The 16,938-nt window shown below is 44.4% G+C and overlaps 1 protein-coding gene across 1 annotated transcript in view; it reads left to right on the top strand.

The window, feature by feature from the left end:
- VSIG2 (V-set and immunoglobulin domain containing 2) overlaps positions 1–8,733 on the top strand; it is a 46,386-nt gene extending 37,653 nt beyond the window's left edge. The window contains exon 14 of the mRNA XM_005903941.2: positions 8,307–8,733. The gene's annotated coding sequence lies outside the window, so the exon portion shown is untranslated. The remainder of the gene's footprint in view (positions 1–8,306) is intronic.
- Positions 8,734–16,938: the final 8,205 nt, after the last annotated feature.

Here is a 16,938-nt window from a genome sequence, read left to right as displayed (position 1 = left end):
GGGAGCCCAGCTCAAGATAGACAGTCGGACACACAACCACAGCTTGTAATGTCAGAGCGTGCGTCACCAACAATTGGAACGTCCTCTCCAGCTCCGCTCCCCAGAATCCCCAAACACAGAAAATGCCTTTCTGAGTGGCAGAGATTCCTGCCATCAAATGGCCTTTTGGATTCTCTTCAACCTGTTTTTCCTCTTGCAAGCAGGAAGGGCGATTTGTATTCATCTCATTAGTAGGGTTTTGGTAATTGGGGCTATTATTAATAATTTCATTGCGAAACCTGACAAATATTTTACTCTCTCCTGTAGTGGGTAATTGCATCCCCAACAGCATCTCTTTTTGTGGCGCCAGATGGAGAGGATGTGTGTTTGCCATTCTCATTAATACAGTTAGTACCTTAGCATCGCGCCTGTCCTCTCCCTAGCCCCACGCTCTCCTGGCTCGAGGTGGGGAGGGGAGACCGAACCGGAGGCCTGCTGGGGTAGGGTGGAGGGCGCCTGGGGCCCTGGGCGGAGGCGGGGAAGGCTGTGGGAGGGGCTGGCGGGAGAACCCTGAGAGAGGCGAGGCACTGCAGAGTGCTAAACCACAATAAAAACACCGCCGCTAACAACAGGGTGATGGAGACACAAATCATGATGCTGCCTAAAACTCCCACTGCAGTATTTCAACCCCAGAGCAGCTCCCCCGACTCAGGGCGCCGCCGGCCGCCCTTCCACCCCCCAGCGCCACCCCAGCAGCCAGACTGCTGACACGGTGCAGCCACTCACGCCCCCGGCTGTCCCCGCGCCCAGCACTTCGCTCCTCCCCGCCGGGAGATGCTGGGAGCCCCGTCGGGGAAGGGGGAGCGCTCTCAGCAGGCTGGTATCTGAAAGCCTGTTCCTCTTCCCGGGGAGGAGGAGGAGCAAGGATCGCGCTCCAGTTGCCTGGGCCTCCAAGTCTCTCTCTCCACCCCCCATCCGAAGGCTGCTAACCTGGCCAAATCCTCACGACGTTCCCGGCCCCGCCTCCTCAGCCCCAGCTGGCCCCTGACTAGCAGACGCTGGCCTGATACAGCTTCTCTCCTGGAGGGACAGGGACAAGGGCAGACGCCGGTGAGGGATGTAGCTGCTTCTGCTGCTGCTGCTGCTGTTAAATCGCGTCAGTCGTGTCCGACCCTGTGCGACCTCATAGACGGCAGCCCACCAGGCTCCTCTGTCCCTGGGATTCTCCAGGCAAGAATACTGGAGTGGGTTGCCATTTCCTTCTCCAATGCATGCATGCGAAGTCGCTTCAGTCGTGTCCGACTCTGTGCGACAACAGCCCATGGACAACAGCCCATCAGGCTCCTCTGTCCACGGGATTCTCTAGGCAAGAATTGCCCAGAGGTGGGTTGCCATTTCCTTCTCCCATGAGGGATATAGTCCAGCCCGCATCTCAGGGTTCCTTTCTGCTGCTGCTGCTAAGTCGCTTCGGTAGTGTCTGACTCTGTGCGACCCCATAGACGGCAGCCCACCAGGCTCCCCCGTCCCTGGGATTCTCCAGGCAAGAACACCGGAGTCGGTTGCCATTTCCTTCTCCCATGAGGGATGTAGTCCAGCCCGAATCTCAGGGTTCCTTTCTTCGGGGTGTCACAAATGAGACCCATGACGGACTGGCTGGAGTCCCCTGGCTCCTGCCTTTTCCCAGTTGTCCGGGAGATGCTTGAGGGTTACCCCTTACTTCCAACTTCGCCTACTCCAAAGGGAAGGCAAAACTAGGCAGGGTATCCTTTCTCTGGCATCTGAGTGTGGATTTGGGGACCTTGAGCGAAGAGTTCCAGAAAGAAACCACCTCGAGGCCAGCCACAGTCTACTCCTAGGAAGGAGTCTGTCCTTCAAGGGACCTAGGTTGTTATAGAATGAAAATAATTTTAAAAAATCATCCCTGGGTATAGCAGCTAAGAGTGGCCATAGTGCTGCTCCATCCAGGTTTGCCCAGGGGCACCACTTTCTTTTCCCCCATTTTGGGTCACCTACTAATATCATTTGAGCCAGATATGGCATTGGTGGCAAAGACTATTACAGTGGGGTTTGGACTTGAAGAACCTGGGTAGAAGCAAGCCTATGGTCCCTACTCCTGCTAATGCTCTGAGCTTTGTGTGACCTCTGTAATTTAAGATTGATACTTCTTCCTGAGCTTTAAGATTAAAAAATTTTTTTATTGGCAATAATAAAATAATTTTTTATTGTAATAAATAGTTGCTTTATAACATTATTTTCTGCAGTTCAGCAAAGTGAATCAGTCATACATATACATATATTTCTTTTTTGGGATTTCCTTCCCATTTAAATCACCAGAGTTCTCTGTGTTGTACAGTAGGCTCTCAATAGTTATCTATTTCATATAGAGTATCAATAGTGCGTCTCCTTCATGGACCATAGCCTTGTTGTGAGAAGCATCACCAACTTCATGGACATGACATTGAGCAAACTCTGGGAGATAGTGGAGGACAGAGGAGCCTAGCATGCTGCAGCCCATGGGGTTGAAAAGAGTTGGATATGACGTAGCGACTGAACAACAACAATCAATAGCGTGTATATGTCAATACCACCCAATTCATCCCAGCCCTTTCCCTTCTTGGTGTCCATATGTTTGTTCTCTACATCTGTGTCTCTATTTCTGCTTTGCAAATAGGTTCATCTGTGCCTTTTTCTAGATTCCACATATATCATTAATGTACAATATTTTTTTTTTAGGTTTTTGAAACAAAACTGAATGAAAATACCTGAGTATTATAGCGGTTTCCCCTGACTCGGATGGACTCATCTTTTCTTTCCAACATATGATCCCATACCTCTTCTCCCCCTAAGAAACTTTCCTTGACCTGTTCTTTTCCATGAAGTCATCTTCATGGAGAAGGCACTACCTGTCTCACTCACCATTGATCTGACAGCCTTATGATGAGTTTCCTGATATGTGGGTGGGAGCAACACGATCATATGTGGTATATGTTGCCTCTAAAATTCAAAGAGGCAAGCATTGTGCCTGTCAGAGTATATCCTGACATGATCTAGACCTCTAGATCCTTAGGAATGCTGCTGATGTGGCAAATCCTTGAGCTTTCTATCATGACACCAATGTGACAGACTAGTATGATGTTCTTAGGGTACCAAGACAATCAAGGTCTCCCTAGACTGTCATGACAAAGAGCAGGTGCCTTTACAGTGAAATATATTGTTGTCTCTGCCACCTGGAGTCAGATTGCTTCTGATTAACTTTGGCCATCGGAATGGGGAGTGGGGGAGAATTTGTTAGGCTACTATCTGCATACCAGCTTCCAAGGGCTCCGTTGCTTTGTTCCAGCAAAGATATCACATCCAGAATCAGCTGCAAATGGCATCACTGATTAAGTGTGTGATAATCTACAGCCATTCTCCAAGACCATCTGTTTTTTGAAAGAGCCAAAAAAGGAAGTTAAATGGGGATGTGGTTGGAATCACACCTCTGCCTCTTTCAAGTCTTTAATGGTGACACTAACTCTGTGATTCCTCTGGCATGGTTTCTAGCTTGTTTTTGGGTTACTAGCTCAGCAGAGGAGAATGGGTGGGGGTAAGGCATTTGGGGACCTTCTGCTTGGCCCTCCTTTCTGTATAATAGACTGCACTCCATAGGTCACGGGACCACTATGTTATTACGTGTGTCTGTTCCAAGTATATTTTCTGAGACTGGGAACCATAAAAATAGATCCATGGTCCCACTGAGTTTCCAAGGAAGGTGGATCTTTTACCTGACTTTCATAAGCACACTCTGACTAGTGGACCAAGGTGGGGGGCTTCAGATTTTAGCATTTGTGTGGGCATTTTCCAGGCAAGAATACTGGAGTGGGTTGCCACTCCAGGGGATTGTCCCGACTCAGGGATCAAACCCGTGGCTTCTGTGTCTCCAAAGAGTCCTGCCAAGCATTGGGCCTGAGCCACCTGGATTAGGTTACATTTACCACAGAGACACCTGGATTAGGGTCAGGTTAATTGGAGGGATTGGGGGCAGGAAGAGAAGAGGACGACAGAGGATGAGATGGCTGGATGGCATCACCGACTCGATGGACATGAGTCTGAGTGAACTCCGGCAGTTGGTGATGGACAGGGAGGCCTGGTGTGCTGCGTTTCATGGGGTCGCAAAGAGTCAGACACAACTGAGCGACTGAACTGAACTGAATTTATTTCTTAATTCCTTGAAGAATGGAATACCTTCCAGGAACTCCTGAGGAAATATGGCTGCTGAATGGTTGAGTAGGTTGCATATAATAGATCCTTTTTAGCATCCTCACATTCTTTAGCATTTAGACCTCTGTCTATAGCATGTCTGATATTTCAGTCTTACTGGCTATAGCTTACTGTCAAGATTGGCTAACCTAGTTGAATATTAATACCTCTTCCCAAGTGCTCAAACCATGACATTACATCCTATTTTCCAGTTGAGCACCCATTTCAAAATATTTTGGGTAATCAGGCCTTCGATTACATTCTTGTTTGTCTAGCAACCTTAGAATCTAGTTAAATGCATGTTCCCCAGAACTCTTTACAGGAGTTGATGTAAGTTAATGAAATCCTGCACTTCTTTTGGCAAACAATCTGTCTCCTCCGGGCACATGTCTTGTACTTTACTATCTGAACTATGCTGCCATTTAACCCTCCTTGAGCATAGTGGAGGTGGTTTCTGAAGAAAATCACATTTTCTTGGCATGGTCATTGAAAGGTTTTCATTTGGGAAGGTTTAGAAGGATTTGCGTATTCAAGGTCTCAGTTTCATCTGTGTCTGCACAAATGTCTCCATTCCATACCTTGGAATCTTCCTTCTTCCTCATCCGTGTGTGCATGCTCACTCACTTCAGTCATATCCAACTCTTTTGTGACCCCATGGACTGTAGCCCGTGAGGCTCCTCTGTGCATGGGATTCTCTAGGCAAGAACACTGGAGTGGGTTGCCATTTCCTTCTCCAGGGGATCTTTCTGACTTGGAGATTGAACCTGGGTCCCCTGTACTGCAGGCAAATTCTTTACCCACTGAGCCACCAGGGAGGCCTTTCCCATCATACCCTCCACTTATTGTAAGGGACTTAAACCAAAGGGTTTGAGTATTTAATTGGGTTTGCAACTCTGCCACATTAAAATCATTTTCTAGACTTGATCCTCACCCACATCAATCCAGAGGCTACAGGAGGAGAAGTATTTCTTTAGAGCAAACACTGAGACTTCCTGATTTTCCACCTGGTTCTGAGTTGGGTATTAAAAGTTTTCAACAGGTCCTTTTCCCTTCTTACTCTCTTTGGAGCCATCAGAAGCAGCCATCTGACTCTACAATCTTTATAATAGCTATTGTCACCATGGTGACTAAGTATCACAGTCACTTTATTTCTATTGCCCACCACCTGAACTTCATCCCTTGCAACACCAATGATAAATTGAGTCACTGTGATGCCACTAAATGCCATGGATTATCAGTATCCCATTTTCTCCTGGTAAAAAAGTTAGTTGTGTGCTTCTTAAATATGAGAGTAATAGAGACTTCTCTGGTGGTCCAGTGAGTGGCTAAGATTCTGCACTCCTAATTCTGAAGGCCCAGGTTTGATCCCTGGTCAGAGAACTAGATCCTATATGCCTCAACCTAAAAAAGAATCCCTCATGCCCCAATGAAGATCAAAGATCCTGCCTGCCTCAACTAAGACCCAGTGCAGTCAAAGAAATAAATATTTTAAATATTTATTAAATAGAATATTTACTATTTATTAAATAGCATATATAAATATATATATAATTTATATATAAAATATTTATGAATATAAATATTTAATATTTATTAAATAGAATATTAGAATAGCTATAGAATATTAGAATCCCATTTTTAGGGACGGTTTTCTTTGGTCCTTTTTTGATATCTATTCTTACCTTGTCTAGAGTCTGGAAGGCAACATATGGCACATTCAAATAATGTAATTGAGGTGGATTTAATAAAAGGGGCTATTTATAATGACGAAGATGGGACCAGCAGATTGAATAACTGACTTCAATTCTTTATCCTTATTTTTATCCATATCCTTACATGGTATTGTTATTTGTAGAGTGTAATTCCCTGTCTCACTTCTTTGGGCTTGGAGGACTTTTTGGCCAATAGTATGTGGGTGAACGTGAGACCATGCCAGTCCCAAGCTTAGGCCTTAAGAGGAAGCCTGTGTTGTGTTTGCTCTTTTGAGGCTCTGCCACTGTCATGAGAGAAACATACCTACCGATCCAAGGAGGGTGAGAGGCCTGTGGAGCAGAGTTGCTTCCATCTCACAGACCTCCAGTGAGAAAAGCAGCTGCCCCAGCTTCCAAAGCATGAAGTAAAGAAGTCCAGCTGAGCCCATCCTAAGTCACCCCAGTTCTAGCTGACCTGGAGATCTGTCAGAACAAATGGCTGCTTTAAGACATGGACTCCAGAGTGGTGGAAATGCAGTGCTGGTATATGCAGCAGATACACAAGAAAAAGTAAAAAACAGTAAGAGATGGGGCAGAGCCTCACAGATGCTGATGGAAGGCTTAAAGGATCAAGGGGAGGGAGGAGTTACCAGAATTTGGGCAGTAACTGTAGGAGAAGGTGTGTGATGAGAGCTGTGGCCTTTGATAGAGGGATGGAGACAATCCATAGAAGCCAAGTGAGGGGAACAAATTTCATTCCTTTGCTCTTGTTGCGTCCTCTGACCTCCTGATGGTGCCTTTTGTTATCAAAACTGGAAGGCAAGGGAGCCCACCGATGCAGACCGCGAAAAAAAATTCTCTGAGTACACAGAGCGGGATGAAGGTCTGGAAGGGACAATGGAAGATACCTAACACACTTTGCATGTCTGAGAACATCTTTGTTCACCCTCACACTTGTATGATAGCTTGGTGGAGTATAGAATTCTAGGCTTGAAATTTTTTCCTTTAGAAGTTTGAAGAAATTTCTAATACAGTGTAGCTATTGAGAAGCTTGAAAGTCTTCTGATCTCTTACCCTGTATGTGGGATCTATATGTGTCTTGAAATAAGTAGAATCATCTTGTCCCCAGCAGTCACAAATTTTCTCCATGTGCCTTGCCGTGGATTTACTTTCAGTTATTGTTCTGGACACCCATAGGGTCCTCAATCTGGAAACCTATGTCCTTCAGTTGTTTCTAGAATTATTTCTTGGATAATTTCTCCTATTCTGTTTTCCTGCTCTCTCTAAATTTCTAATTTTCTTTCTCCTATTTTCCATCTTTTTCCTTTGACTCTCCTTTCTGGGAGCTTTCCTCAACTTTTCCCTTCAATTCTCTTGATTTTATTTTAATAGCATTTTAAAATTGAAATATGTCTCATATAGCATATTTACAACTTTAAGTGTATACTTCAGTGGTTTTGAGTCTACTCACTATTTTGTGCAGCCATCACTGCTATTAAATTCCAGAACATTCCCAACATCCCTGAAAGAAGCTGTGTGCCTATCAGCAGTTAATCCTGATTGCCTCCTACTTCCAGCCCCTGGAAAACACTGATCTATTTCCTGTCTCTTATGGATTCACCTATTCTGAACATTTCATATAAATGGAATCATACAATATGTGGACTTTGTGTCTGGCTTCTTTCACCTGGTTCATCCATGTTCTAGCATTTGACAATATTTCATTCCTTTTTAGGGCAGAATAATATTCTGTTGTAGAGTGGTCCTCACTATCCGTGGGGATTTCCAGAATCAATCCAAATCCATGGCTGCTCAAGTCATTTATATAAAATGGCATAGAATACAGTCAACCTTCCATATCTGAGGATGTGAAATCCACAAATAGAAAGGGTTGATTGCATTTATTGGAAAAAAAAAATCCAGGTGTAAGTGGACTCCAGAAATTCAAACCTCTGTTTTTCAAAGGTCAAATGTATAGATATGTCACATCTCATTTACTTAGTCATCAGTTGATGAACATTTGGTTTATTTCCACTTTTTGGTTATTACGAATAATGCTGCTGTGAACATTCATGTACAAATTTTGTACAAACATATGTTTGCAGTTCTCTTGGGTATGCACCTAGAAGTGGAATTGCTGGGTCATATGGCAATTCTATGTTTAACTTTTTGAGGAACTGCCAACTTCATTGAGTTTTAAAAATCTGTAACCAAGTTTGACATTTCTGAGAGCTTTTCTTTTCATTTCCCGAGTGTTTATCCTTTGAAAAAAATTGGTTGTAATCTCTCTCCTCTCTGAGGATATCACTGGAATTAAAAAAAAAAAAAAAGATTTCTTCTCCCTGAATAGCCTATCTTATAAAGCTAATTTAATTTTTAAAAATCTCTGCTTTCTAGGGCTCCTTGGTGGTCCAGTGGTTAAGAATCTGCCTGCCAATGCAGGGGACACGGGTTCCACTCCTGGTCCGAGAAGATCCCACATGCTGCAAGGCAGCTACACCCGTGTGCTGTAACTACTGAGTCCACGAGCCAGAACTGCTGAGCCCGAGTGCCCTCGAGCCTGTGCTCTGCAACAAGGCAGGCCACTGCAGCGACAAGCCCTCACACCTGCTCAGTGCAACTAGAGGAAGCCTGCATGCAGCAAGGAAGACCCAGCACAGCCAAAAAGCAATAAAACGAAAAAGAAAAAAAAAGAAAAGAAAACCACTCTGTTTTCTGCGTTAGTAGCTTTGACCAACTGTCTGTATATCTCATAATCCTCCGCCGATCAAGAGTGATTTTATTCAAGAATAAAGAACCAGAAAACTGACTGGATCACATTTGCTATCACATGGGTCATCTTGTTGATTTTGAGTTTCAAAGTGATTTGATGGGCTGTTTGTGGAGAACCCCTAATGCCAGTTATTTCCATGAGAGTCTTCAGAGAAGGACCTTCCAGTCTCTCATCTGGAAGGTTAGGGTTCTTCTCCCTATGCTGTGGGGGAGGAATGGGAAAAAGGGTTGGATGTCTCCGGACTCACGAGTCAGTGTGCTCGTGGTCACGCCACACTTCTTTGGGCGAGGTGGTTCTGCCCTCAAGGGGGCCTGTATCTCCCAGTCTGGGGACTATGCTATTTTCTCTGGATTGCAAACCTCCGGATTTCTGCTAGTGTGTTGGGGCAGGTTCCCAGTGGCATGAAATGGAGAAAGGAATCTAAGGATCTGACTGCTGCTTAAGCAGCTTTTAAGCCATTTTCTTTTACATCGCCTGCCACCTCCCCCCTTTAACTAATGAGTCCTGCATATTCCTGCCAATGCGGTGGTGCGAATTGTGTTGATGCTCAGCCTTCCTCGGATTAGGCTTGGGATTTGGAGCTCTCAGTTCAGCTGAATCTAGTTTCCAGTTTCTAAAATTTGTTGATTTTTGCCTCATTTCCTATTGCACTAACCATGCTAGAATGTAAAAAACAAACAAAAATCCACTTGCTGTTGTTTTTGTGGGGTTACTGGAGGACACAGAATTAGATGCACATGTTCAGTCTTCCAACTTCATCCAGAAGCCTGCGTCCCACTCTTCTTAATGGAAAAAAAAAAAAAAGAAAACTGATATTTTGATTCCCATCTGAATTAGACACCATGTAATCATGGAACAAAACCCTCTATAGTTATCTTAATAGATAGAATGTAACATAAAGAATTGTTAATCAGGTGTAAAGAATTGTTAACATGGTGACTGAAAAAGTTAATAGAGGAACCTCAGCTATTAAGGAGATAGAAATTGCAGGAAGCAGCTACTAACTGTTAGGCCTGGAGGAACAAAGAGAAGAAGCTGGAGTTTTTAAAACATAGAAGAGACTCACAGACTTAGAGAAAACACTTATGGTGGCCAGGGGGAAGGAGAAGGGGAAGGGATAGTTGGGGAGTTTGGGATGGACATGTACACACTGCTATATTAAAAATGGATAACCAACAAGGATCTACTATAGAGCACAGGGAACTCTGCTCAGTGTTCTGTGGCAGTCGGGATGGGCAGGGAGTTTGGGGGAGAATGGATACATGTGTACGTACGGCTGAGTCCCTTCACTGTGTACCGGAGTTGTGTACGACATTGTTCATCGGCTATACTATGATATAAAAGTTAAAAACCAACAACCAAACCTAGAAACATAGTGAAAGGGGCTCACGGAGCTGGAAGTCAGACCTCTGAGGAGGAACACATCTCGGCTGGGGCCGGCACCTCTGAGGGGGCATGCTGAGGCCAGCTGTGACTGTTGGAAAGCTGGGCTAAGCTGCTTCAGGACTGGACACTGCCCTGGGGTGAGAAGAAGCACAGCGAAACCGACGGGCAGAGGAAGCCAACAGGAAATGGACAGAAATGAGCACGTGTCACCTTCTCCTTCAGCCTTGCAGTCTCCCTCGTGGCCCTACTGTAGGAGCCTAAAAGAGGTCCAGGGCTTCCCTGGTGGCTCAGTGGTTATAGCATCCTCCTGCCAATGAAGGAGACACGGGTTTGATCCCTGGGTTGGGAAGATCCCCTGGAGGAGGGCATGGCAACCCATTCCAGTATTCTTGCCTTGAAAATCCCATGGAGAGGAGCCTAGTGGGCTACAGTCCATGGGGCTGCAAAAGAGTCAGACACAACTTAGCAACTAAACAACAACAAAAGAGTCCAGCTTGCAAAGGACAGGAGTGAGGTGTGGCATGTGGCACCCAGGCCCAGCATCACAGAGCCAACCGGAAGGCGGGCTTGAAGCTGAGGGACAGCCACTTAGTAATTAGTATAGTCTATGCTTTCGGGTACTTGAATGCCTATGTATCCTGCTGAGCCTATTGTGAGCTTTCATTACAACAACGAAATCCACACTGTGTCTCCATCTTCTCACAAAACCATTCTCACTCTCTCCCCAAATGAGAAGACGCCAAGTCCCAATAGCAGTTGTACTGATACGTGGGAGATGGTTTCACTATCTATTCCGAGCTATATTAATTGCTGATTAAATTCAGCCACAGTTCCACCCAAATACTCTGTTTCTAAACAATGTCTTTTGATCCCGGTGTTCCTCCTTTTTGTCAGTTGCTTCAGAATTTGGGGTGGGAAGGGAGGGGTATTATATACTGACCTTCTTCCCCACTAATGGGTGTGCTTATTGTCGACACATTTGCCAGCTTCTGTGCCAATTTACATTCATCCCCAAGAGCAATGTGAGTTTCAACTGTTTCACAGGATCCACTCATTACTGTCAGACTTAAATTTTGCCAATTTATGAATGAGAAATTGTATCCCATTATTGTTTAATTTACATTTTCCTTAATGGGGAGGCTGAACATGTTTTTCCCATTTGCTTTTTGGACTCGGGTTTCTGCTCATATTTTTTGCCCAATTGTCTAATTTTTTCTTCTTAATGAATTGCAAGAATTCATAAAATTTTTTTGGTAAAATGTATATGAAACATGTATACATATGGCTGATCCATGTTGACTGTGAGGAGTTACCCTACATCCAAGGGCAGAGAAGCCCCAGCAAGATCGTAGGTGCTAGAGTGGCAGCTGCCTGGTGCTGGAGTGACTTTGAGGAGATACCTCACATCGAAGGGTAAAGGAGAAGCTCCAGCAAGATGGTAGGAGGGGCGAAATCACATTTAGAATCAAATCCCATACCCACCAGAAATACTCAAACATACCTTCTGCCACCAGGACCCAGAGAGTGAGACAGAACTGTGTCTGGGTGTCTCCTGAGGAGGGACGGGTCAGCAGTGGACTGTTGCAGGGGCAGGGGCTCTGGGTGCAGCAGGCTTGGGTATGGCATAAGCCCTCCTGGAAGAGGTCACCATTATCCGTGCCACAGAGCCACCGGAACTTACACAGGACTGGGAAACAGACTCTTGAAGGGCACAAACAGAACCTTGTGTGCACCAGCACCCAGGAGAAAGGAGCAGTGACCCAAGAGACTGACCCAGACTTGCCGGTGCATGACCCAGGAGGTGTGGGTCAGTGGTGGCCTGCTGCAGGGTTGGGGGCACAGAGTGTAGCAGTGCGTGCATGGGACCTTTTGAAGGAGGTTGCCATTTTCTTCATTACCTCCACCATAGTTTGGCCTCAGGTCAAATACCAGGGAGGGAACACAGCCCTGCCCTTCAACAGAAAACTGGATTAAAGATTTACTGAGCATGACCCCACTCATCAGAACAAGACCCAGTTTCCCTCTCAGTCAGTCTCTCCCATCAGGAAGCTTCCATAATCCTCTTATCCTTCTCCATCAGAGGGCACACAGACTGAAAACCACAATCATAGAAAACTAATCAGTCTGTTTACATGGACCACAGCCTTATCTAACTCAATGAAACTATGAGCCATCCCTAGCTCTATCTATCTAGGGCCACCCAAGATGGACAGGTCATGGTGGAGAGTTCTGACAAAATGTGGTCCACTGGAGAAGAGAATGGCAAGCCACTTCAGTATTCTTGCCTTGAGAACCCCATGAACAGTATGAAAAGGCAAAAAAATAGGACACTGAAAGATGAACTCCCCAGGTTGGTAGGTGCCCAATATGCTACTGGAAATCAGAGGAGAAATAACTCCAGAAAGAATGAAGATCAGATCAGATCAGATCAGTCACTCAGTCGTGTCCGACACTTTGCGACCCCATGAATCGCAGCACGCCAGGCCTCCCTGTCCATCACCAACTCCCAGAGTTCATTCAGACTCACGTCCATCGAGTCAGTGATGCCATCCAGCCATCTCATCCTCTGTCGTCCCCTTCTCCTCCTGCCCCCAATCCCTCCCAGCATCAGGGTCTTTTCCAATGAGTCATCTCTTCACATGAGGTGGCCAAAGTACTGGAGTTTCAGCTTTAGCATCATTCCTTCCAAAGAAATCCCAGGGCTGATCTCCTTCAGAATGGACTGGTTGGATCTCCTTGCAGTCCAAGGGACTCTCAAGAGTCTTCTCCAACACCACAGTTCAAAAGCATCAATTCTTTGGCGCTCAGCCTTCTTCACAGTCCAACTCTCACATCCATACATGACCACAGGAAAAACCATAGACTTGACTAGATGGACCTTTGTTGGCAAAGTAATGTCTCTGCTTTTGAATATGCTATCTAGGTTGGTCATATCTTTCCTTCCAAAGAGTAAGCGTCTTTTAATTTCATGGCTGCAGTCACCATCTGTAGTGATTTTGGAGTCCAGAAAAATAAAGTCTGACACTGTTTCCACTGTTTCCCCATCTATTTCCCATGAAATGATGGGACCAGATGCCATGATCTTCGTTTTCTGAATGTTGAGCTTTAAGCCAACTTTTTCACTCTCCACTTTCACTTTCATCAAGAGGCTTTTTAGTTCCTCTTCACTTTCTGCCATAAGGGTGGTGTCATCTGCATATCTGAGGTTATTGATATGGAGCCAAAACAAAAACAGGAGATGGCAAGAGTGAACATAGACATTTTAGGAATCAGTGAACTAAAATGGACTGGAATGGGTGAATTTAGTTCAGATGACCATTATATCTATTACTGTGGGCAAGAATCCCTTAGAAGAAATGAAGTAGCCATCACAGTGAACAGAAGACTCCAAAATGCAGTACTTGAATGTAATCCCAAAAACAACAGAATGATCTTTGTTCGTTTCCAAGGCAAACCATTCAATATCACAGTAATCCAAGTCTATGCCCAAACCAGTAATGCTGAAGAAACTGAAATTGAACGGTTCTATGAAGACCTACAAGACCTTCTAGAACTAACAGGCAAAAAAGATGTCCTTTTCATTATAGGGGACTGGAACGCAAAAGTAGGAAGCCAAGAAATACCTGGGGTAACAGGCAAATTTGGCCTTGGAGTACAGAATGAAGCAGGGCAAAGGCTAATAGAGTTTTGCCAAGAGAACACACTGGTCATAGCAAACACCCTCTTCCAACAACACATGAGAAGACTACACATGGACATCTCCAGATGGTCAATATTGAAATCAGATTGATTATATTCTTTGCAGCCAAAGATGGAGAAGCTCTATACAGTCAGCAAAAATGAGACCCGGAGCTGACTGTGGCTCAGATCATGAACCCCTTATTGCCAAATTCAGACTTAAATTGAAAGTAGGGAAAACCACTAGACCATTCAGGTATGCCCTAAAAAAATCCCTTACGATTATACAGTGGAAGTGACAAATAGATTCAAGGGATTAGATCTGATAGACAGAGTGCCTGAAGAACTATGGATGGAGGTTTCTGACATTATACAAGAGGCAGTGATCAAGATCATCCCCAAGAAAAAGAAATGCAAAAAGGCAAAATGATTGTCTGAGAAAGCCTTACAAATAGCTATGAAAACAAGAGAAGAGAAGGGCAAAGGCGAAAAGGAGAGATATACCTATTTGAATGCAGAGTTCCAAAGAATAAAAAAGAGAGGTAAGAAAGCCTTCCTCAGTGATCAGTGCAAAGAAATAGAGGAAAAAAAATAAAATGGGAAAGACTAGGGATCTCTTCAAGAAAATTAGAGATACCAAGGGAACATTTCATGCAAAGATGGGCTCGATAAAGGACAGAAATGGTATGGACCTAACAGAAGTAGAAGATATTAAGAAGAGGTGGCAAGAATACACAGAAGAACTGTACAAAAAAGATCTTCACGACCCAGATAATCACAATGGTGTGATCACTCACCTAGAGCCAGACATCTTGGAATGTGAAGTCAAGTGGGCCTTAGGAAGCATCACTACAAACAAAGCTAGTGGAGGTGATGGAATTCCAGTTGAGCTATTTCAAATCCTGAAAGATGATGCTGTGAAAGTGCTTCACTCAATATGGCAGCAAATTTGGAAAACTCAGCAGTGGCCACAGGACTGGAAAAGGTCAGTTTTCATTCCAATCCCAAAGAAAGGCTATGCCAAAGAATGCTCAAACTACTGCACAATTGCACTCATCTCACACGCTAGTAAAGTAATGCTCAAAATTCTCCAAGCCAGGCTTCAAGAGTATGTGAACCATGAACTTCCAAATATTCAAGCTGGACTTAGAAAAAGCAGAGGAACCAGAGATCAAATTGCCAACATTCGCTGGATCATGGAAAAAGCAAGAGAGTTCCAGAAAAACATCTATTTCTGCTTTATTGACTATGCCAAAGCCTTTGACTGTGTGGATCACAATAAACAGTGGAAAATTTTGAAAGAGATGGGGATACCAGACCACCTGACCTGCCTCTTGAGAAACCTGTATGCAGGTCAGGAAGCAACAGTTAGAACTGGACATGGAACAACAGACTGGTTCCAAACAGGAAAAGGAGTACGTCAAGGCTGTATATTGCCACCTTCTTATTTAACTTATATGCAGAGTACACCATGAGAAATGCTGGGCTGGATGAAGCACAAGCTGGAATCATGATTGGTGGGAGAAATATCAATAAGCTCAGATATGCTGATGACACCACCTTTATGGCAGAAAGTAAAGAAGAACTAAAGAGCCTCTTGATGCAAGTGAAAGAGGAGAGCGAAAAAGTTGGCTTAAAGCTCAACATTCAGAAACCTACGATCATAGCATCTAGTCCCAACACTTCACGACAAATAGATGAGGAAACAGTGGAAACAGTGAGAGACTTTATTTTTCTGGGCTCCAAAATCACTGTGGATGGTGACTGCAGCCATGAAATTAAAAGATGCTTGCTCCTTGGGAGGAGAATTATGACCAACCTAGACAGCATATTAAACAGCAGAGACATTACTTTGTCAACAAAGGTTCATCTAGTCAAGGCTATGGTTTTTCCAGTAATCATGTATGGATGTGAGAGTTGGACTATAAAGAAAGCTGAGCACCGAAGAATTGATGCTTTTGAAGTGTGGTGTGGGAGGAGACTCTGGGAGTCCCTTGGACTGCAAGGAGATCCAACCAGTCCATCCTAAAGGAGGTCAGTCCTGGGTGTTCATTGGAGGGACTGATGTTGAAGTTGAAACTCCAATACTTCTGCCACCTGATGAGAAAAGCTGACTCATTTGAAAAGACCCTGATGCTGGGAAAGATTGAGGGTGGAGGAGAAGGGGACGACAGAGGATGAGATGCTTGGATGGCATCACTGACTCAATGGACAAGCTCCAGGAATTGGTGATGGATAGGGAGGCCTGTTGTGCTGTAGTTCATGGGTTGCAAAGAGTCAGACACAGTCAGTTCACAGCTGACTGAACTGACTGATATGAAAGATACAAATTAGAATAGAGGATCTGCTGTTGTTGTTCAGTTGCTAGGTCATGTCTAACCCTGTGACCTCTGCAGCACACCAGGCTTCCCTGTCCTTCATCATCTCCTGGAGTCTGCTCAAACTCAGGTCCATTGTGTTGGTGATGCCATCCAACTGTCTCATCCTCTGTCACCCTCTTCTCTTCCTGCCCTCAGTCCTTCCCAGCATTAGACTCTTTTCCAATGAGTTCGCTTTTCATATCAGGGGCCAAAGGATGGAGCTTCAGTGTCAGCATCCATCCTTCCAATGAATATCCAGGGTTCATTTTCTTTAGGATTGACTGGTTTAATCTCTTGCTGTCCAAGGGACTCTCATGCGTCTTCTCCACCACCACAATTCAAAAGCATCAATTATTCCATGCTCAGTCTTCTTTATCATCTAACTCTCACATCCATACATGAGTAGTGGAAAAATCATAGCTTTGTATAGAAGATATTAAAAAATACTCTCATGTTTCCCTCACCTAGTTTCATTAAATTATTGTATTGATTTTCATTCATTGTCTTAATTTGCTTCAGATTAAAGAAAACAGAGAAACACAGTGGACACTCTGTGTCCATGGAGGCTGCTGCAACCAATCCCCTATGGCTCCCAAAGGATGACTATACACTGTTGAGATCCCTTTCGTTCCCTTCTCTGTTTTTACTCTTCTCTGATCCTTCCACAGTCATCTCTATCATGGATTTAGTGTTTACCATTCTCATGCACAGCTTTTATACTGAGTGGGAGTTATATTCTGGATACTAATCTTTTGTTAATTTTATGCATTTTGAATTGCAAATACCTCCTCTCATTCTGCGCTGTTTTTTTCACTTTGCTTATGGTGTTTTT

The sequence above is a fragment of the Bos mutus genome, chromosome 29 (genome assembly GCF_027580195.1).
Source record: "Bos mutus isolate GX-2022 chromosome 29, NWIPB_WYAK_1.1, whole genome shotgun sequence".
Taxonomy (NCBI): Eukaryota; Metazoa; Chordata; class Mammalia; order Artiodactyla; family Bovidae; genus Bos; species Bos mutus.
The sequence above is the reverse complement of the archived record's forward strand: the minus strand, read 5'-3'. Positions and strand labels throughout refer to the sequence as shown.